This window comes from Callospermophilus lateralis, chromosome 3 (assembly GCF_048772815.1).
Source record: "Callospermophilus lateralis isolate mCalLat2 chromosome 3, mCalLat2.hap1, whole genome shotgun sequence".
NCBI classification, from domain to species: domain Eukaryota; kingdom Metazoa; phylum Chordata; class Mammalia; order Rodentia; family Sciuridae; genus Callospermophilus; species Callospermophilus lateralis.
The window spans coordinates 131,580,641-131,602,531 of NC_135307.1; the positions used below are offsets into that span (position 1 = coordinate 131,580,641).

Genomic DNA, 21,891 nt, shown 5'->3' on the forward strand with positions numbered 1-21,891 from the left:
TGGAGCTTAAAGGGTCAATATGCCTCAACATGCCTGTGTGTGTATGTGTGTGTGCCTGGGAGGAAAGCAATACCTACTAGTTCTGCTGTAGAGAGGGGTTCTCAGTTCCTAATATCCCCCAACAAGGATCTGCTTGTTTGACTTTGGCATTACACAGGGTCCCCCTAGCTGGGAACTGATCCCCTAAGCCCTTTGAGACTTGGGTTCTTCCTAACCTCTGACCTCATCTTCAAGCATTTCCTCTATTAAGGCACTGCAAGCACCCCAGAAATGAGGACTTGATACCTGCCCAAAGTGACTTACAGCTCATTTTGGGGGGTGGACAACACATATAGCTACTCAAAGATAATGCACAATGACATAAGGGCCACAAAAGAAGCACAGAGAGAGTTAGGCTCCGGGGAGCATCCAGTATGGTTTTGTCTGATTCCTCTCACTTGGAGAATAAGTGGCCAATTTTCATTTTCCCAAGGGTGGTAAGTTTTTGATCAAGATGAGCTGTGGATGCTGACATGAGCAAGAGGCATTTCTGTTGGAAGGCATAAGTATGGTGTGAGCAGGAGCTTCTGCAAAGGCAGGTGGAGATGAAGGCTGGGTGTGACCTTGGATTTCATGTCAGTGGTGTCTTCACAACCCATTTTTAATATCTGTACAGGGTGGGCACCTGTGGTTGGTCTGAATGGGTCTTAGTTGGCATAACATAATACAAAAGAATCAAGTGCACAGAAAGGCTCTCTTCACTTCTGTACCACTTGTTTGAGGTCCACAAGGGCTTTCTATTAAATGTGGCCTCTCTGCTTCCTCCAAACCAGCATACACCCAGTACTGTGGGGCTCCATAGAGCTGTGGGCACAAACTATTTTTGTACTCTTTCAAATGCCTGTGTTTATTTTTAAACTCAAGCCTTTGTAAAGCAGGGTTGTATCAGGCAGTTTTTGCTTTTGAGTAAAAAGGTTCTCTTAGGCTGATAGAACCTGAAAAAGGTGTTCTTGATTTAAAGTTGTGCAGTCACAATGCATGTATCTGGCTTTATAGGAAAGAACTAATATGCTTTTTAAAAAATTCTGAAAAGAGGAAACCCACATACAGTTTACCAATTTCTTAATATATACTGGTAGATCTGTCTAGGGCAGTGATGCTAACACAAGGAAGGGCTCTCTATGTTGGGGTTAGGGGCCTGGGTGTCAAGCTGGGATGAGTCTGAACTTGCCACTTCCTCCAACCACCCAACAACAGGAGCCTAAGGACCAGAGACTTTGAATAGAATGTCTCTTATCTTTTAAGCATATACAAGTTATAACTGAAAAATTAATGAGATTAACTTAGAGTTCAAGATGGAAGATTCAGTGCTTGGGTGTATTTATACCTTCTGTCCCAGAACCCATTAAAATGATAATAAAGAGATTATGAAAGGCGTAATCCCAAGACAGCAAAACAAACAGGAGGGAATTATCAGTGGTTGAGAGATTGCAACAAATTTCTGAATGGCAAAAACGGAAGAAATGTCACTGTCAGAAATATAACATAGAGACTGGGAGGGTGGCACATGCCTATAATCTCAGTGACTTGAGGCTAAGCCAGGAGAATTGCAAGTTTGAGGCCAGCCTCAACAACTTAGCGAGACCCTGTCTCAAAAAAGTCAAGGGGGCTGGGGATGTCGCTCAGTGGTAAAGCACCCCTGTGTTCAACCCTTAGTTAAAAAAGAAAAAGAGAGAGAGGGTGGGGAGGAGAGGGAAGGGGAGAGAAGTAGGAAGGCCAGATCCTGAGTCTCCATTGAGCCATAGGAATGAGAAGTGGTGCTGAAACTGAGCCTTCAGTTGGAGGTCTTGGTAACACTTTGCTTAGCAGAGGCAGTGAGGACAAGTCAACAGTACTGGCAGAGCCAAGGCCAGGATGTGGGTGTTGGCATTCTAGAATAGTCTTCCTTGGTCTGGCATGGTATGTGGAGAGTATTAGGGAAGATCACTTAGGAAAAAGCATGGGGTACTCTAACATTAAGGAGGCAGGAAGAGAAGATGCATAGTGAACTTGGCATCAGATAAGACTGGTGTGAGAAGATAATAAAGCAAGGCCTTCCAAGTAGCTCATTAAGGAAAGTAATTTATTAACCATTTAAGAGCCTAAGGACCAGGGACTTTGAATAGATTGTCAAAATTGTTTTACACCCATTGTGATAGACAGAAAAATGTCCCCCAAAGATACCAGGTTCTCCTCTTTGAAGCCTATAAATGTTACCTTATATGGTAAAGCTAAGGATTTTATGCTAGGGAGATTATCTTGAATTATCCGGGGCCCAGTGCAATTACTAGTGTCTTGAAGAGAGATGATTTTACTGTACAGACAGACAGAAGTCACAAGGGATGTTAGGACCTCAACAGAGAGAAATTTGAAGATGCTCTGCTTCAGGCATTGAATTTGGAGCTAGCTTCTAGCGCAGCTCTAGAAGCTAGAAAAGGCAGGGAATCTTTAGAGCTTCTGGAGGGAGCACAACCCTGCTGACACCTTGGTTTCAGTGTAGTGAAACTGATTCTGGACTTCTAGCCCCAATAACTGAGAGAATAAATTTCTGTTGTTTGAAGCCACCAAGTTTGTGGTAATTTGGTATAGCAGCTCTAGAAATCTAAGATCTAGCCAAACCAATTACATGTAATGGGGAGAGTAAAGGCCATTTTTACAAACCCAAAGACTTAAGTGAACTCATCTTAAGGATCTACACTTGCAAAACAAATGTGAAAACTATGAAGGAGATGATCAGGAGACAAAAAGAAATAGAGGCATCTGTGAGTCTCTGAACTCCCAGCCAGCCAGCCATGAATTGGCCTTAGAAGCACTTAGTCTAAATTAGAACTGGAAGCCAATGACTCCAAAAATAATATCTTCCAGGACAGAGACTGGACTAGATTCTAGGCAATGGGTAGAGTGAACACACTTTGAAGACACAAGGATTATGATAAAATGGGCTGTGTTTCTTTTCTCCTTAGAAAAAGAAGGCAGTAGAAATATATCACAAAAATAAAAATGATTATAAGCACATTATGTTCCAAAAATGAAGCACAGAGATGCCGTCTGCTTTTGAATAGTTGGGATAGTGCTAGAAAGGAGAAGCTCCCCTTGACCTTGATGCTAGGATCTTCTTCCTTTGATTAGCACTCAGCTCTTGACTTTGGAGCTGTACATTTCTTGCTGCTGCCAGGAACAATATTTGTCATAATGATGTTCTCTCTTTTTAAAATTGTTACATAGTACTTCATTGTGTTAATTTGTTGACTTGACTTATCAAGGTGCTGGACATTCCAGCTAATTGACCTTTTTGTAAATTGTTGAAATCTGAGGTTAATTTGGTCCATGAAGCCTCTTTCATTGATAGAAAAGGAGTAATATTGTACTAGTTATATATAATAATGTATAATGGGAAGAGCCCCAAGTTCAGTTCTGAATTGCACAACTAAATTTTGAATGGAGGAGGTTGGTTGGCTTATCTAATGACCATCCCTGTAGTGGGCTGAGCTGTAGTGCTGGGCATATAACCCAGCAGGCCAGGCTGTCCTTGGTCCTGTATTGACAAATAGCTTAGTATGACTTTGAGTAGGGCCTGTGGGCAGAAAGGAATGCTGGGTGGAGCATACATGCTGACTTACCCAAACTTGTTTCTCTGCCAACAGAAAAGATCCTGAAACAGAAGCTATTGTTGTAATCTAGGTCAGTGTTTCCCAATCCTTTTAGCGTCATGGACACATGGAAAATATTTGTACAGCACACAGGCAGATGGACAAGACTGTTCATAATGTTCAGTCCTGGGATTCTAGTTGCCTAGGCCCTGCCATGGTTCCTGAGGGTTAAAGAGATTCCCTTCTGAAAAGACCACTTCCTCCCAGCCCAAATGACGTCTTGATATAAATTAGAAAAAAAAATCACTTCTTTCTCAAGATACCTTCCACATAACTGCCATCTGCCATTCAATTGACATACAAACTATGCAAATCTTTTATAAGAGTTTACTGTGATTGACACCCCTGGAGTTGTGTACTGTGCATCCATTTGCAGGACCAATCTTAGTATACCTGTGGCCCATGGGAGGCCATTGACAGGAAGGAGGCTGAGGAAGAGCTTAGAGATGGGAGATGTTTCTGACATATGCTGAGCATTAGACTCTAGAATTCTGCCATCATGACAGATTGATGGTTTGAGTTCCTGAAATAGGAAATGTACCCAGAAGGGAGGTAAGGTGTGAACTTGGGATTCAGGGGAAGAGACACCTGAGCTGGAGGTATCTACTAAGGCATCAAAATATGGAGCTGATCCTTGAAACTGTGGAGGTGAGTGAGATGGGAAACTCCATGAAGAAGAACTCAGGGAACAAGCCCCCAGTAGATCACTGTTTTAGACAGATTAGCATTGCTATTCCGAAAATATTCCACAAGAACAACAGAGGAGGCTGGGCGCAATGGCTCATGCTTGTGATCCCACTGGCTCCGGAGGTTGAGGCAGGATGATCACAAGTTCAAAGCCAGCCCTAGCAAAAGCAAGGCACTAAGCAACTTAATGAGATCCTGTCTCTAAATAAAATACAAAATAGGGCTGGGGATGTGGCTCAGTGGCCAAGTGTCTCTGAGTTCAATCCTGGTACCCCCACCCCCCACCAAAAAAAAAAAAAGAAAGAAAGAAAGAAAAGAAACAGAGGACAAATTTATTTATTTTGGCTTATATTGTGACTTATAGTTTTGGAGGTTTGGTCAGCCAAGTCCCCATTGCTCTGGGCCCAAGGTGAGGTGGAAATTCACTGTGGAAGGGCATGGCAGATGAGCACTGCTTAACCCATGGCAGATAAGAAAGAGAAGGGGAAGTGGCCACAGGGAAGATGCACTCTTCCAAGACATCCCCCCAGTGACCCACCTCTTCCAGCCACACCCCCATCTGCTTACAGTTACCACCCAGTAAGTTCATTCAAACTAGAATGAACTGATTAGGTTCCAGCTCTCACAATCCATTCATTTCACTTCTGAATATTTCTGCATTAACACAGGAGCTTTTGGGGGACACCTCATATCCAAACCATTACAACTACCAATCCTTACCTGCTAAGATGGGGCCCTAATATTTAAGTAGAATGGAGAAATGAGACCTTAGCAGAAGGGGAATCTTAGCATTTTGGTGTCCTGTCCCATGACTAATGGGCACTGTCCCAGCAAGATCACACTGCCCTTAGAGCAGCATCTGTCTGCTCTAGAGGACCTTGGCCAAGATATCTGGCTATGATACCCAAGCCAGACAGCACCTTAACCGAGTATCTGTACCCTCAAGTACTGGGTTTCTATACCCAGTGCTTACTCCATGTTACTATCTATGAGGGCTATCAGGAAGGGATGGCATCTATTCATCTTTGGGTCCTTAGGGTCAAATGTTAGGTTTGTGAAGGGCTCTTATGAAGGTGATGTGGGGCTCCATCAGTCTGCCTGCTATCAGTTCCTGATTTCCTTTGGAATATTGCTACCTGTGTGTTCATAATCTCCAATCTGAGCTGTCCCACAGAGCATATGGTCCATCTAGGACCAAGCTGGCTCAGCCTTTGCAGGACTCTAGTCCTCAGCAGCTGTCCCAACCTGAGGGATTGATAGACATCTGCTTTGGCGCCCCTACATCTTTCCTTATGGACCAGATGAGACTGGTTATACTTTTGTCCTTGATATTGTGGAAAATAATAGAAAGGAGTTTTGCCTTGCTATACATGTGACATAATTTCCATATTATGTCAATGCCAAATAAGCAAGTATTTTTTACCTACTGTATACATAGGGCTGCAGCAAATAAAGGGTTGGTAGGAGGCATATTTCCATGTCTGAGTAAGCTCATCATGGCTCTAGAATAGTGGGTTTACTCTTATGAACTAGGTTTCTTTCCCTGAAAACTTCCCTTAAATATTTTAATCTTGTAATAGTAAATTCTAAAATCATCACTTCTGCCTTAGGTGTATTCTGGAAATAGTTGCTGTCCCCACATGACCAGATCTTCCCTGCTTGCACCTTCATGCATGTGTCTTTGGTGTCATGTGCTGTGTCTTTGCGTGTGAAAGAAATGGCCATTCCAGCATTTCCCACCCAGCAGCCTGGGAAAGCGGAACAAATGCCCACACTTGCATTATTTCACCAAGACAAAGGGCAGCTGTTCTGCTTTGAGACTACTTGAGCTGGTAACTAACATATCTTCATTTTTTACCAGAATCCTATCAAATGTTGAGGCCACTGTGATGAATTCCTGCAGATTAGAAAACAATCTGACAGTCATATGTGACTTAGGCCAGTAAAGAAATGAGAAAATAATGGGGCCCATTCGGAAAATAAAAAAAATAAATGAGTGCTTCTTGAATACTGGGTTGGAAACCAGTGAGTTACAAACAAAACAAAACTAAAAACAAGACCCTTGGCTCTTTCCAGAGTAGTCCATGATTTGGAGGTATTGAGCCAAGTAACTGGGCACTAAGGGACAACTTGGGGAGCTCAGTTCCTTTGGTGCCAAGTCCCTGTCCAGTTTCTGCCATCCAAAGTTCTTTCACATATTTACCATTCTCCTTCTGCCAACTCTAGTGTTTGAGGCTCTCCCACTCCTGTTCTCTTTGGTCCAGGTGATTTTTGCACTTGATCTTTAGCTTGGGAAGCAGTCTCTATTGTTTGAATACAATTTCACATTATAGCAAGCCTCATTGTCTGTACCTTTTATGCATTCAACAAACCTATTTTCAGGCCTTCCAGAGAAAATACAGTTATAGTCACCATTCCATTCACCTACCCATACAGATAGGTGCTCAAACATGGGCAGTACCAAGCTGCCTGGACTCTGAGGCAGAGACCATTGCTATCTGTTTTTCCTGGGATGTTCTTAGCACTTGCATGGTTCTCCTTGTTTACTACATATTTGGTAAGTTAATATGTATCAGTATGCATGTTTACAAGAATAGGAATTGGGGCTGGGGGTGTGGCTCAGGTGGTGGCGCGCTCGCCTGGCGTGCGTGCGGCCCGGGTTCGATTCTCAGCACCACGTACAGGGATGTTGTGTCCGCCAATAACTAAAAAATGGATATTAAAAAAAAGGTTCTCTCTCTCTCTCTCTCTCTCTCTCTCTCTCTCTCTCTCTCCTCTCTCGCTCTCTCTTTAAAAAAAAGAAAAAAAAAAGAATAGGAGCAGAATAGGATGCTATTTTGTAACCTACTGTTTTCACTTTACAGTTCTAGTGTTGGGTAGTTATTGCTGGAATTCTGGAACCTCTGAGTTCTTTTGTCCCCACCTTGTTTTGTTTTCTCTGAGGCAAGGGATGTCAAGTGACATCAAGTTCTTCAAGGTCTGTTTGATAAAGATGGGCGCAAAGAGGATTGCTGCTAGACTGGGACTCTGCAACACTTGGCCTCTTTATTTTGTATAATGTTATAGAGAATAAATCATACCAGGTAAACTAAAAAAGGAACATCTCTCTATGTGAGTAAGTATTCATTTTAATTCATTATAATTTTGAAAGACTGGAATTTCTTGTGAATATATGCTTTGACCATCCCTCTGCTTTGGGGCATTTAGGTTCTTTACAGCTTTGCTTTGCTTTTATTTGTTTATGTATTTATTTTAAACAAGCAGCTCTTCAGTGATATTCTTTTAGCCTAAGGTCTCTCAGTCTCCTTATTGTTCTTGAACAAATTTCTAGAAATAGAGGTGTTGGGTCCAGGAGGATGCACTTTTAGGGCTTTTGATATGCAATAATAAGCTGACTCCCAGAGAATTCTATCAAATATCACTTCATCCATAATGTAGAAGAGATAGATGCACTCCACTCTAGCAGTGTGGTTACTGCACTCTTTTTTTTTTTTAATTGTGGTAAAATGTTCCTACCATTAAAATTACCATTTTAGCCTTTTTTAAGTGTTCACATTAGGATGTTAAGTGCATTCTGATCATTCCCTACCCATCTCCAGAACTTTTTCAGCAAAAACAAAAGAACTTTTTTTAAAAACAAAAAATAATCTCTGTAGTTTGATGTCTAAAAGGATCTTATTGTCTTAATTCATGTTTTTTTTTTTTTTTTGTTTGTTTGTTTTTACTGAGCAGGTATAAGGTTTTTGGTGCTGGGGATTGAATCTAGGGTCTTGTGCATGCCAGTCAAGTGCCATACCACTGAACTACATCCCCAGACCTTGAGAAGCTGTAACATTTTATCAAGATCTGTGGCCAGTTTTCTTTGGGCCCTCTCTAGTCCTCATCCTACTTGGCTCCCTAGCCATCATCCCTGTGGACTGTCCCTTCCAGAAACTCTGTTCTTTCCAGGCTTCCCATAATGTGTTTGCATTCTTCTGTCTTTCTTCTTGCCCAGTGTTCTACCTGTTTTTTGTTTTTTTTTCCCAGTGTTCTACCTGTTATTTGCAGTTTTTACTCTGGTGCCTTTGAGCTGTTCTTCAAGGTTGCCCCCCTGAGGACTTGGCTGCATCATCAACTCTGTGAAGTGATCCCCAGTCTCACCAGGAGTTGCTGCCAGCATACTTTGTTGGTTGTTGTAAATATACATAATATAAAACTTACTATTTTGATCATTTTAAGTGTATGTTTCAGCGGCATTAAGTATATTGACAGTGTTATATAACCATCACCACTCTCCATTCTCAGAATATTTTGTCATCCCGAAGTGATTCTGTTACTAATCAACATGGACTTTTTTTGCTCAATTCGTGACAGCAATCACCAAGAGACAAGCAGTACTATCCAAATGAGGCTTTGCTGGGACTTGTGCCCAAGCACCAGTGAGAAGTACCTGGGGTAGGATCCTGGTCTGGCCATCTCAGGATGTGAGTAGCAAAGTTTATATTGCCAGAAAGGGTGGGTTCCTGCAGAAAGATTGTGTTCAGCTGTTGCACACAATCTCAGAATTTTTGCACAATCTTGTTTGTTCTTTGCTCTTGACACCAGGGTTTGCACTTGACACAGTGACCTGCTTCTGTGTGTGTTGGTTTTGTCTATGCGTGGCTACCAAAGGATGACAAAAGGTCATCCACCCCAGTAAGGTTATATATGGGTCAAGTTCAGGCCTATTGAACTTGCAGGGGTTGTGGGAAAGCTTAGGGGAGGAGTCAGCAGCTCTGGAACCTGGTCATTGGCAGAAACAATTCTTCAAAAGCAGCTTGCTAAGCAGAAGACCTTGGTGAGAGAGTGAGGGTCTTACCTGTTTTCTCCCAATTTTCTGTACCTGTTAAGCAATAACTCCCCATCCCCTTTACCTCAGCTCCTGGGAATTACTTTTCTTTCTGTCTGTATGAATTTGATGCATACAAGTGGACTTATACAGTATTTGTCCTTTTGTGATTTATTTTACTTAGCATAGCTTTTCAAGGTTCATTTGTGTTATAGCACATATCAGACTTTCATTTCTTTTTAAGACTGAAGAATACTCCATTGTATGTGTGTACCATATTTCATTTATCTGTTGATGGATATTAAAGTTATTTCTACCTTTTAGCTTTTGTGAGTAGTGCTGTTTTGAACTTGGGCATACAAATATCTGTTTGAGTCTACTTTCAATTCTTATGGGTATGTACCTAGAAGTGCAATTGCAGAAGTATGTCTTAATTTTGTGTTTAACTTTTTGAGGAACCACCACACTGTTTGCCACAGTCCAAGCACATTTTTTTGAACTGACCAGAAAACAGATAGCATCTGAGTCTTCTTAGGGAGCCGGGCAGAGAGACTTTGTCTTATAGGTAGTATGGAGAAAGGATTGCAGCAGAGGGACTGCAGCAGGAGTATTTCCTAAGGGTGCAAAGCTTGACTAAGTGAACATGTATCTACCTGTCAGTCATTTACTCTTCTCAGCAGTGGTTTCTGTTGCTTTAAGGACATTAGGAGTACTGAGAGAGTGCTGCTGTAGGGATGAAATAACAGAAGCAAGGGCAGCCTGGAGATAAGGGTAAGGCAAGCTGAGTGCTCTGGGCTGGAGATGCTGGGTCAGACTTGCAGACTTTGCTGACAGGCGTCACTTGGCAGGAGCAGCATGGGGTTTTCTAGCTGCATTAGGGAAGTTCTAGAAGGATCTGGAGCTCTCTTCTCAATGTAGTTCAGGCCTCCTTGGGACAATCAGAATACTTGGAGGCAAAGACACGTAGATGATCTCTTTGGGTACTGGGTACTTCTATAAGTACCCATCCCCAGGGCACAGAAGTGGCTAGCTTTAACTCTGTCCAGGCCACTCCAGGCAGCAAGGAATGACAGAGCCCATATCTTTCTGTTCTTTGAAATGCACTTGTATTTCCCAAGGTTGCATTGCATAAAAATCATTTGCTTATTAATTGCCTAGCTCCTTTTTGCCTCTCTAAACTGCAGTTTTCTGTATTTTCAGTATCTTAAAAGACATTTAAAAAATTCTTCTGTTATTAAGAGACCTTGCAGTAGAGAGCCTAGTGTGAGGCAGCAACCCAAGAAAGGCAATGGGGGCTCAGAGCAGGTTCACACTCTGTCTGCCTATTTGGGGTATAGGTTGCCTTCAGTTAGGTACATTATTGTGTCTTTAGAAGTATGTTAAGTATCCCTTACCCTCATTTCATACCCACTAGGATAGCTCTATCAAAAAGACAGACAATAACAAGTATCAGTGAGAATGTGGACAAACTAGAACCCTCATACATTGCTGGTGAGAATGCAAAGTAATGAAGATACTTTGGAATTTGGCCAGGCAGTTCTTCAAAAAGTTAAACAGAGTAATTATATGACCCAGCAATTTCACTAGTAGGTATATACCCAAGAGCCAAGAAAACATATGTCCACATAAATCCAGTACATGAATATTAATAGAAACATTATTTACAATAGCCTATAGGAGGAAACAAACCAAATATTCATCAACTGGAGAATGGATAAAGTATAGTATATCCACACTATGGAATATTATTTAGCCATAAAAAGAATGAAGTATGATACATGCTGCATCATGGATGAACCTTGAAAACATTATGGCTAGCGAAAAAATCCAGACAAAAATAGTCCATATATTGTATGGTTCCATTTATATTAAATGTTCAGAATAGGCAATCCATAGAGATAGAAAATAGATTAGAGGTTGTCACAATATATGGGAAGAGAATAAGAGTGACTGCCAATAAGAATGGGTTTGGGAATGCTCTGAAATTAAGTAGTGGGATGGTTGCATGATTCTGTGATTAAAAGCCACTGAATTGTGTACTTTTAAAAAGGTGAATTTTAGATGTCCATATTACCAAAAGCACTATACAGATTTAATGTAATGCAAGTCAAAATCCCAATGACATCCCTCATAGAAATAGAAAAAGCAGTCATGGAAATTCATCTGGAAAAATAAGAGACCCAGAATAGCCAAAGCAACCCTTATCAAAAAAAAGTGAAGCAGGAGGCATCACTACATCAGACGTTAAACTATACTACAGAGCAATAGTAACAAAAACAGCATGATATTGGCACCAAAAATAGACTTGTAGACCAATGGTACAGAATAGAGGACACAGATATAAACCCACATAAATACGATTATCTCATATTAGACAAAGGCACCAAAAACATATATTGGAGAAAAGATAGCCTCGTCAACAAATGGTGCTTGGAAAACCGGAAACCATATGCAGCAAAATGAAATTAAGCTCCTGTCTATCACCATTTACAAAACTGAACTCAAAGCAGATCAAGGATCTAGGAATTAACCAGAGACCCTATGCTTAATAGAAGAAAAAGTAGGCCCAAATCTTCATCATGTTGGATTAGGCCCCAGCTTCCTTCAATAAGACTCCTATAGCACAAGAATTAAAATAAAGAATCAATAAATGGGATGGATTAAAACTAAAAAGCTTCTTCTGAGCAAAAGAAATAATCAGTGAGGTGAGTAGAGAGCCTACAGAAGGGAAACAAAGTTTTACTACATGCATATCAGATAGAGCACTAATCTCTAGGATATATAAAGAACTCAAAAATCTTAACATCAAAATAACAAATAACCCAATCAATAAATGGGCCAGGGAACCGAATAGACACTTTTCAGAAGATGATATACAATCGGCCAACAAATATATGAAAAATGTTCAACATCTCTAGCAATCAGAGAAATGCAAATCAAAACTAATCTAAGATTTCATCTCTCTCCAGTCAGAATGGCAGCTATTAAGAATACAAACAATAATAAGTGTTGGCGAGGATGTGGGGAAAAATACAAACTCATACATTGCTGTTGGGACTGCAAATTGTTGCAGCCAATCTGGAAAGCAATATGAAAATTCCTTGGAAAACTTGAAATGGAACTATCATTTGATCCAGCTATCCCACTCTTTGGTTTATACACAAAGGACTTAAAAACTATAGTGACACAGCTACATCAATGTTTATAGCAGCTCAGTTCACAATAGCTAAATTGTGGAACCAACCTAGATGCCCTTCAGTAGATAAATTGATAAAGAAACTAGGTATATAGACACAATGGAATATTACTTAGCATTAAAAGGGAACAAAATCATGAGATTTGCAGGTAAGTGGATGGAGTTGGAGAATATAATGCAAAGTGAAGTAGCCAATCCCCAAAAAACAAATGCTGAATGTTTTCTCTGATATGAGGACGCTGATCCATAATGGGGATGGGGTGGGGAGAGCATGGAATGAAACTTTAGATAGGGCAAAGAGAGGGAGGTAAAAGGAGGGGGAAGGGGGGGTAGGAAAGATGGTGGAATGAGATGGATATCATTACCTTAAGTACATGTATGAAGACACGAATGGTGTGACTCTACTTTGTGTGCAACCAGACATGAAAAATTGTGCTCTATATGATTACTATGAATTGAAATCCATCCTGCTGATCAGAATTAGATAAATTCTAATTAACAAATTAGAATAAATAATTAAATAAATACAGTGAATTTGAGGACTGGGGTTGTAGCTCAGTGGTAGAGTGCTTGCCTAGCATGTGTGAGGCATTGGGTTCAATTCTCAGCACTGCATACAAATAAATAAAAATAAAGGTCTATTCACAACTAACATATTATATATATAAAAGTGAATTTTATATAAATATATATATATAAAAGCAGGGGTACATGCTTATAAACCCAGTGACTCAGGAGGTTGAGACAGGAGAATTGCAAGTCAGGGCTACTTAGTAAGACCCTAAGCAACTTAGTGAGATCCTGTCTCACACACACACACACACACACACACACACACAAAAAGTGTTGCTCAGTGGTTAAGGACCCCTGGTTTCAATTCCCAGAATAAAAGAAAAAGGGGGGGGGGAGAAAAAGTGAATATTATGGTATCTGAATTATATCTCGAATAGAGTTTAAAAAAATTATTCACTGTTTATATGAAATTTAAATGTACTTGGAAATCCTGTATTTTCATCTGCCAAATATGGCAGCTCTATACTTGCCACTGGTTTTTGTAAATAAAGTTTTGTGGAATATATATACACACATAAAATATTCATTAGCCAGAGAGACCAACTGATAGCATAAATGAAAACATAAACACTCTTTTGAGGCAAGTCTGCACCTTTGGTTTTGTGTTAACACCTTTTGTAATTGACTTGGCAAGTTACCAGTCTTTTCACACCAAGAAATTCTAAACAAGTATGATTCCTAGGAAAACGAAAAGAGCTTTTCTCCCCCTCGAACCCAGATTCAGAGTGGTAGCCATACACTTAAAGGGTTGTCTTCTAGAGCTGGAACTAGAATCCTCTTGTTGCTGCACAGGAGCCTGCAGCTGCACTGTTGAAAAACCTGAAAAATGAACTGTTAGACCAGTTTGCTAACACTAGTATTACTAATTTGCCAGTAAAGGAAAAAACAAGGCCCAGATGTCTAAATTCTTAAACTTTGAAGAAAACCAAATTTTTAAATTATAAAAGCAATTATTTGGGGGAGAATTTCTTTGTTTAGTTTGCTGATGCTAATAGGGAGAGAACCAGACTGTCTTTGGGCAGATTCAGCTGTCTAAAGTAAAAAAGGGATTCTCTTCCTTGTAGTAGCATTTTGTGCCTATAATTAACATATTCTAATATTCCTTTAGCAGGATGCTATTAATACAAAAGGGCATTTTGCACCCAACATCACATTTAATCCTAAACCTTTGAGGTGATTATATTCAACTTCCACCTCATGGAGAGTGAAGTGGCTTTGTCCCAGATCACACAGATGGTCACAGCCTCTTAGTAGGCATTGTCTCTTCGAGATCTCTGAACCAGTTCTTCCTGTACTCTTTATAAGAAGGAAAAGAGCAAAAATTTGTGGAGCAGTCCTCTGCTTATTTATTTTTGTTCCTAACAGGTAGAAACAGCCCTTATAGAAACTAGTGTTTAAAACAAAGCCTGTTAAACAAAGCCAGTTAATGTTCCTGAGACAAAGTGAGGACTGCTAAATCTTTCAATGTGTACTTCAGACTCCCACCACTTTCTTTTCCTTTCCTAATAAAGGAAGGGCAACATTGTGGCTTTTTTTCAATATTTATTTTTTAGTTGTAGTTGGACATAATACCTTTATTTTATTTATTTATTTTTATGTGGTGCTGAGGATCAAACCCAGGGCCTTGCACTTGGTAGGTAAATGCTCTACCGCTGAGCCACAATCCCAGCCCAACATGGTGGTTTTTAATGTGATATGTAGCCAAGTGGTTTTGGAGAGATCAATCAGTCTCTTACTTAATATGCATTTAAGATTCCTCCGTGTCTTTTCATGGATTGATAGCTCACTTATTTTTTTAGTGCTGAATAATAATCCATTGTCTGGTTGTATCTACAATTTATTTCTCTACTCACCTATGAATTATATCTTGTGCTTCCAAGGTTTGGTAACTATGAATAGAGTTGCTTTAAACATCCTTGTTCAGGTTTTTGTGTGAACTCGCTTGTTTGGGTCAATACCAAGGAGCAAAATTACTGAGTCATATGGTAAGAGTATGTTCAGATTTATAAGAAACTGTCTTTCAGAGTGTTTGTATATTTTTCACTTTGACCAGTAATGGATGAGAGTTGCTGTTGATCCATATCCCCAGCAGCATTTGATGTTATCAGTGTTTTAGATTTTGGCTGTTCTGAAGGTGTGTAGTGCTATCTCATTGTTGTTTTAATTTATAATTCCCTAATGACAGATGATGTTGAATATCTCTCTTTCTCTGTATTTTCTTGCCATCTGATGTGGTCTAAATGTTCTTGTCCCCTTCAAAAATTCATATTGAAACAATCCCTAACGCAGCAGTATTGGGAGGTATGGTCTTTGGGGGATAACTGAATTGTGAGGTCTCTGCCTTCTTGAATGAGACTAGGCAAAGGGAGTTTGCTCTTTCAGTCTTTTTATGAATTGTAGCTTTGGTGTTATATCTAAAAAGGCCTCACCATATTCATAGAAATCTATATTTTCTCCTAATATTACCTTCCAGGGGTTTTATATAAAGTTAAGCAGTTACTTATATAAAGTTAAGCATTTACATTTAGGTATGCAATCCTAATTGTGTTAATTTTATAAAGGGTATAAGGTGTTTGTGTAGATTCTTTTTTCTTTTTGGCACGTGGATGTATAGTTGTTCTAGCACCATTTTTTTTTGGAAAAGACTATTTGTTCCATTGCAATGCTTTTGCTCCTTTGTTAAAGATCTTTTGATTGTATTCATGTGGGACTGTTTCTGCTCTGTATTCTGTTTCCTTGATCTATTTTTTTAATTCTATTGCCTATTCCACACTATCCTGATTATTCTTGCCTTATTTATAATCAGTCTTAAAGTTTGGTAGTATTATCTTCTTTGTTCCCCCCCTTTCAGTATTGAGTTGGTTATTCTGAGTCTTTTGTCCCTCTATCTAAACTTTAGTATGAGTTTGTCAATATTTACAAAATAACTTGCTAGAATTTTGATTGGGATTGAATGGAATCTATAGATTAATTTGGGAAGAAGTGACATCTGGACAAAAATTGAGTCTTCCTGCCTATGAACATGGAATATATCTCTGCCATGATTTGGATATGCTTTGAGTGTGTTCCCCAAGGGTTCATGTGTTGGAAGCTTGGTCCCCAGTGTTATACTATGAGGGGCAGTGAAACCTTTTAAGAGATAGGGTCTGGTGAAAGATAATTAGGTCACTGGGAACACTGCCATTGGAAGGGATTAATACTGGTCTCATGGAGGGAGTTAGTTCTGGGAAGAGTGTGTTGCTGTGAAAGAGCAAGTCTGGCTCCTGAATCTCCCTCTAGCTTCCTGTCTCATCGTGTGTTCTTTCCTTCTCTCATTTGCTTCCACCATAATGCCGTCTGTCATGCTGTAACCTAACCACTGAAACTCTTACTAGAACTGAGCAGATGCTGTTTCCATGTTCTTGAATCTCTAATTGTAGCATTTTAAATAACCCTTTTCCTTCATAAAATACCCAGTATCAGGTATTTGGTTTTAGCAACAGAATCAACAAAATCTCTATTTATTCTGGTTCTTTGATATTTCTTTCAGAGTTCTATACGATTCCTCATGTAGAGGGGGTGTACTGAGTATTAACCTCAGGGGCACTCAACCACTGAGCCACATTCCCCAGCCCTATTTTATATTTTATTTACAGACAGAGTCTCATTGAGTTGTTAGGGATTCACTAAGTTGCTGAGGCTGGCTTTGAACTCAGAATCCTCCTGCCTCAGCCTCCCAAGCCACTGAGATTACAGGCATGCACCTCTGAGCCTGGCCCTCATGTAGATCTTTTACTTATTTGTTCAATTTATACCTACATATTTAATTTTTCTGACTGCCTCAAAAAATAAAATACTTGGAAATCAACTTAATGAAAGAGTAAAAGATCTATATAATGAAAATTACAGAACCCTAAGAAAAGAAATCAAAGAAGACCTTAGAAAGTGGAAATATTACCTTGCTCTTGGATAGGCAGAATTAATATTATCAAAATGACCATACTTCCAAAAGCACTATACAGATTTAATGCAATTCTGATCAGAATTCCAATGACATTTCTCATAGAAATAGAAAAAGCAATCATGAAACTCATCTGGAATAATAAGAGACCTAGAATAGCTAAAGCCATCCTTAGCAGGAAGAATGAAGCAGGTAGCATCACTATACCAGACCACAAACTATACTATAGAGCATTAGTAACAAACACAACATGGTATTGGCTCAAAAACAGACTGGTAGACCAATGGTACAGAATAGAGGACACAGAGACTAACCCACAAAACTACAATTATCTTATATTAGACAAAGGTGCCAAAAACATGTACTGGAGAAAAGATAACATCTTCAACAAACAGTGCTGGGAAAACTGGAAATCCATATGCAACAAAATGAAATTTATCCCCTATCTCTCACCATGCAGAAAACTCAACTCAAAATGGATCAAGGACTTAGGAATACAACAAGAGACCCTGCGTCTAATAGAAGAAAAAGTAGGCCCAAATCTCCATCATGTGGGATTAGGCCCCAACTTCCTTAATAAGACTCCTGTGGCACAAGAATTAAAATAAAGAATCAATAAATGGGATGAACTCAAACTAAAAAATTTCTTCTCAGCAGAAGAAACAATCTGTGAGGTGAATAGGGAGCCTACATCTTGGGAGCAAATCTTTACCCCTCACACATCAGGTAGAGCACTAATCTCTAGGGTATATAAAGAACTCAAAAAGCTAAACATCAAATAAATAAATAAATAAATAAACCAATCAACAAGTGGGCCAAGGACCTGAAGAGACACTTCTCAGAAGATGATGTACAATCAATCAACAAATACATGAAAAAATGTTCATCATCACTAGCAATTAGAGAAATGCAAATCGAAATCACTCTTAAGATTTCATCTCACTACCCAAAGGACTTAAAAACAGCATACTACAGGGACACAGCCACATCAATATTTATAGCAGCATAATTCACAATAGCTAAACTGTGAAACCAACCTAGGTGCCCTTCAATAGATGAATGGATAAAAAAAAAGTGGCATATATACACAATGGAATATTACTCAGCAATAAAAGAGAATAAAATCAAGGCATTTGCAGGTAAATGAATGGAGTTAGAGAAGATAATGCTAAGTGATTTTAGCCAATCCTAAAAAACCAAATGCCGAATGTTTTCTTTGATATAAGGAGGCTGATTCATAGTGGGATAGGGAGAGGGATTATGGGAGGAATAGACGAACTCTAGACAGGGGAGAGGAGTTGGAGGGGAAGGGAGGGGGCCTGGGGTTATTAATGATGGTGGAATATGATGATCATTATTATCCAAAGTACAGGTATGAAGACACAAATTGGTATGAATGTACTGTGTATACAACCAGAGATATGAAAAATTGTGCTCTATATGTGTAATAAGAATTATAATGCATTCTGTTGTCATATATAAATAAAAAATTAAATTCTTCTTTTTCATTTTAAGTATGCCTTGTAATTTTTAAATTTTTATTTATTTATTTATTAATTTTTGTAGTTGTAGATGGATAGCATGCCTTTATTTTTTTTTGTTTATTTCTATGTGGTGCTAAGGATGGAACCCAGTGCCTCACCCATGCAGACAAGCACTTTGCCACTGAGCTACAGCCCCAGCTTTGTAATTTTTTGTTGAAAGGTAACATGATGTACTAGGTAAAAGGAACTGCTCCAAGTGGGCCTTTAGTAATGTGGTACTGTGTGGGAAGAGGAAGGTTCTATAGTCCTGTGGTTAGGCCTCAGTCTGGGTGGGCCTGTGCCCCTGCACTGGGAACTTCACCAGTGCTTCTCAGGTTTTTTCCTCCCCCTTTTAGGTGGGTCCAGATGGCTGAGGGTGCTGGAGGAGGGTGTTTCCCTTTGTCCATTCAGAAGACTAGGGGGTACTGAGGTGGGTATTTCCAGTCTCAAAGGTCAGTGAGGCTCTACTCATACCTCCAGCAGATTGTGCTCTGGTGAATTAGTTCTCCTGAGCACACACCTTGTAAGAACAGAGAGCTCCGGTGAATTTTATTTGTTTTTATTTTATGTGGGTCAGGAATCGAACCCAGTACCTCACGCATCCTATATAAGCACTATACTACTGAGCCACAACTCCTTAGAACGGCTACTTTCCTTTCTACCAGCTAGAAGCATGGGGGAATTTTTCTTTGAATTTTTTCATAAGAACTTGGTAGACTTCTGGAGGTAAAGGAAACAAAAGTGTGGCAAAGCGTGGCAGCACCCCTATGATGGTATCCTCATGGAGTTTTAATTCAGATTGGCATACAGCAAGCTGAAGATTGTTTGCCATTTGCAGTGCAGGGTTTTCAGCCATGGTACTGATTCTCACAAAAGTTTCCATTTATGGGTTTTTGCTCTGGTAAATTGTGATTCTCTGTCTCTCCAAATTGAGGGGGGGTGCTGTGGTTTGCCCTGTGACCTCACTTCTGTGATAGAGTCAAGATACATTGTTGATTATTAAGTTTGTTCATCTTTTACTAGTAAAGATAGAGTGGCGACTTTCAAGCTCTTTACATATTAGAGCAGAAACCAGAAATTCTGATGCCACATTTTGAAATCTCACTAGCCCACTGCTCCCAGCCAGTCCCCTATCTCTGCATGCCTGGAGAGTTGTGTAGTGCCTCATTTTCCAGCCTCTTCTTTCTTCTACACATTCTTAGTACACGTGCTATAATTATTCAACTGGATCAAACAGTGCTACTCCTTTGTTCAAAAATCAGCATTTTCTGCAAATCAAAACCGCTTTAAGATTTCATCTCACTCCAGTCAGAATGGCAGCTATCAAGAATACAAACAAAAATAAGTGATGGCAAGGATGAGGAGAAAAAGGCACACTCATACATTGCTGTTGGGACTGCAAATTGGTGCAGCCAATCTGGAAAGCAGTATGAATTCCTTGGAAAACTGGGAATGGAACCACCATTTGACCCAGCTATCCCACTCCTTGGTCTATACCCAAAGGACTTAAAAACAGCATACTACAGGGACACAGCCACATCAATGTTTATAGCAGCTCAGTTCACAATAGCTAAATTGTGGAACCAACCTAGATGCACTTAAGTAGATGAATGGATAAAAAAATGTGGTATATATATACAATGGAATATTATTCAGCATTAAAAGAGAATAAAATCATGGGATTTGCAGGTAAATGAATGCAGTTGGAGAATATTATGCAAAGTGAAAGTTAGCCATATCTACAAAAACCAAATACCAAATGTTTTCTCTGATTTAAGGATGCTAATTCATAATGGGGTTGGGGGAGACATGGGAGGATTAGATGAACTCTAGAAGGGCAAAGGGGATGGTAGGAAAGACGGTGGAATGATATGCACATCATTATCCTAATTACATGTATGAAGACACGAATGATGTAACTCTACTTTGTGTACAACCAGATGTGAAAAATTGTGCTCTATATGGGTACTATAAATTGAAATGCATTCTACTGTCCTATATAACAAATTAAAGTTAAAAAAGGAAAATAAATCAGCATTTCCTAAATTTGTTTTACCATGAGACAATTTACACATTTGGATATATTAGTGGAAGATCAACAGATCAAAGATTTAGCATACTCTAAGGTAAAGTGGGCAGCAAGATATGATCTCACAGATGATTAGTTGCTGCAAGATTATTTACATTTATATGGGAATAGTTTATTAACTGTAATAGAATAAATCATCAAAGAATGTTATTTTTAGTTTATTAAGATCAAAGTACATTAGTACAAATATCTCATTTCCTTTTTATTGTAGACGAATACAAAAGCCCTTAACATTTAAAATTGAGAACATTATTTTCTTAGTCTTAAAAGACTAAAAATCATATTTGGTTAATATTAGGAATGATGTTGCCAAGTCATAGCCTCACATCGGGTATGGCATAAAGTCTTTTCTTTGCAGATTAATGTGAAAATCTTTGTGCACAGATGTGTTATAGCAAAAGTAAGAACACAAACTGTTCTGCAGCAAGATTTTGCACTCTCTTGAATTAGGCTGTCCCAGAAATCATTAATTGTTGTGACTCTGGCAGCTCACCACCTGGTTTTTTAGAAATCATTACTTGGATGTTTTCCAGTTCTGGCTTGTGGAGTGTACAGTGTGTGAATCATAAAACTGCTTTAAAAAAATTAAAATTTACTCCGTTCACCATGGATTCCAGTGGAATGAGTTTTTATAGTGTAAATGTTTAATGTGACATCCATGAATAAAATCATGAATATGTTTTGAAATCCTAAGAAAGATACCTTCCATAGACAGTAAATCATAAATAGAAGGTGTTCATTCTTGCATCGTTTGTATATAATGTGTAGTTTGTAGTTTGTAAGTGTAGGTTATATGCCTGTGTGCAGCTCATAAGACAGATATGTGCATATCATTTGGCCCCTGTGTTATTTCCTGGAAGAACACCACATCCTAAAGGTGATATTGCATGATTTAAAAAAAAACTATCCAAATGCATCTAACATCTTTCCTACGTAATGTGTTGTGTTTTTTTTTTTTTTTTTTTGGAATATATTCTTTTGTTTTGTTTGGGGTACCAGGCATTGAACCCAGGGCACTGTACTACTGAGCCACATCCCCAGCTCTTTTTATTTTTTGTTTTGAGACAGGGTCTTGCTGAGTTCCTGAGGCTAGCCTCAAACTTGCCATCCTTCTCCCTCAGCCTCCTGAGTGGTTAAGATTACAGTCATGTGCCACCAATCCTGGCCTTGAAATGTACTTGGAAGAGAAAATAGCTTTGATGTAAATTTTCCACAGAGCATAGTCAGTAGATGCTAGTCCCAAGATAGATTTCCCTAGCTTGGCACTCAAAGTCCATGGCTCTCTGGCTTGACCCACATTGAGCCTCATCTCCTACTACTTCTTCCTATAGCTACAGTGGCCCTTCCTGATTTCTGAGAACACCATTTGTGCCTGTTTTCCACCTTATCTGCTAAACCTAACAGATTT

General features: G+C 39.3%; 1 protein-coding gene across 3 annotated transcripts in view; it reads left to right on the forward strand.

Annotated features, from left to right (window-relative positions):
- The window catches only part of Homer2 (homer scaffold protein 2), a 93,543-nt gene that overhangs the window by 23,226 nt on the left and 48,426 nt on the right, over positions 1–21,891 (forward strand). The window lies entirely within an intron of this gene.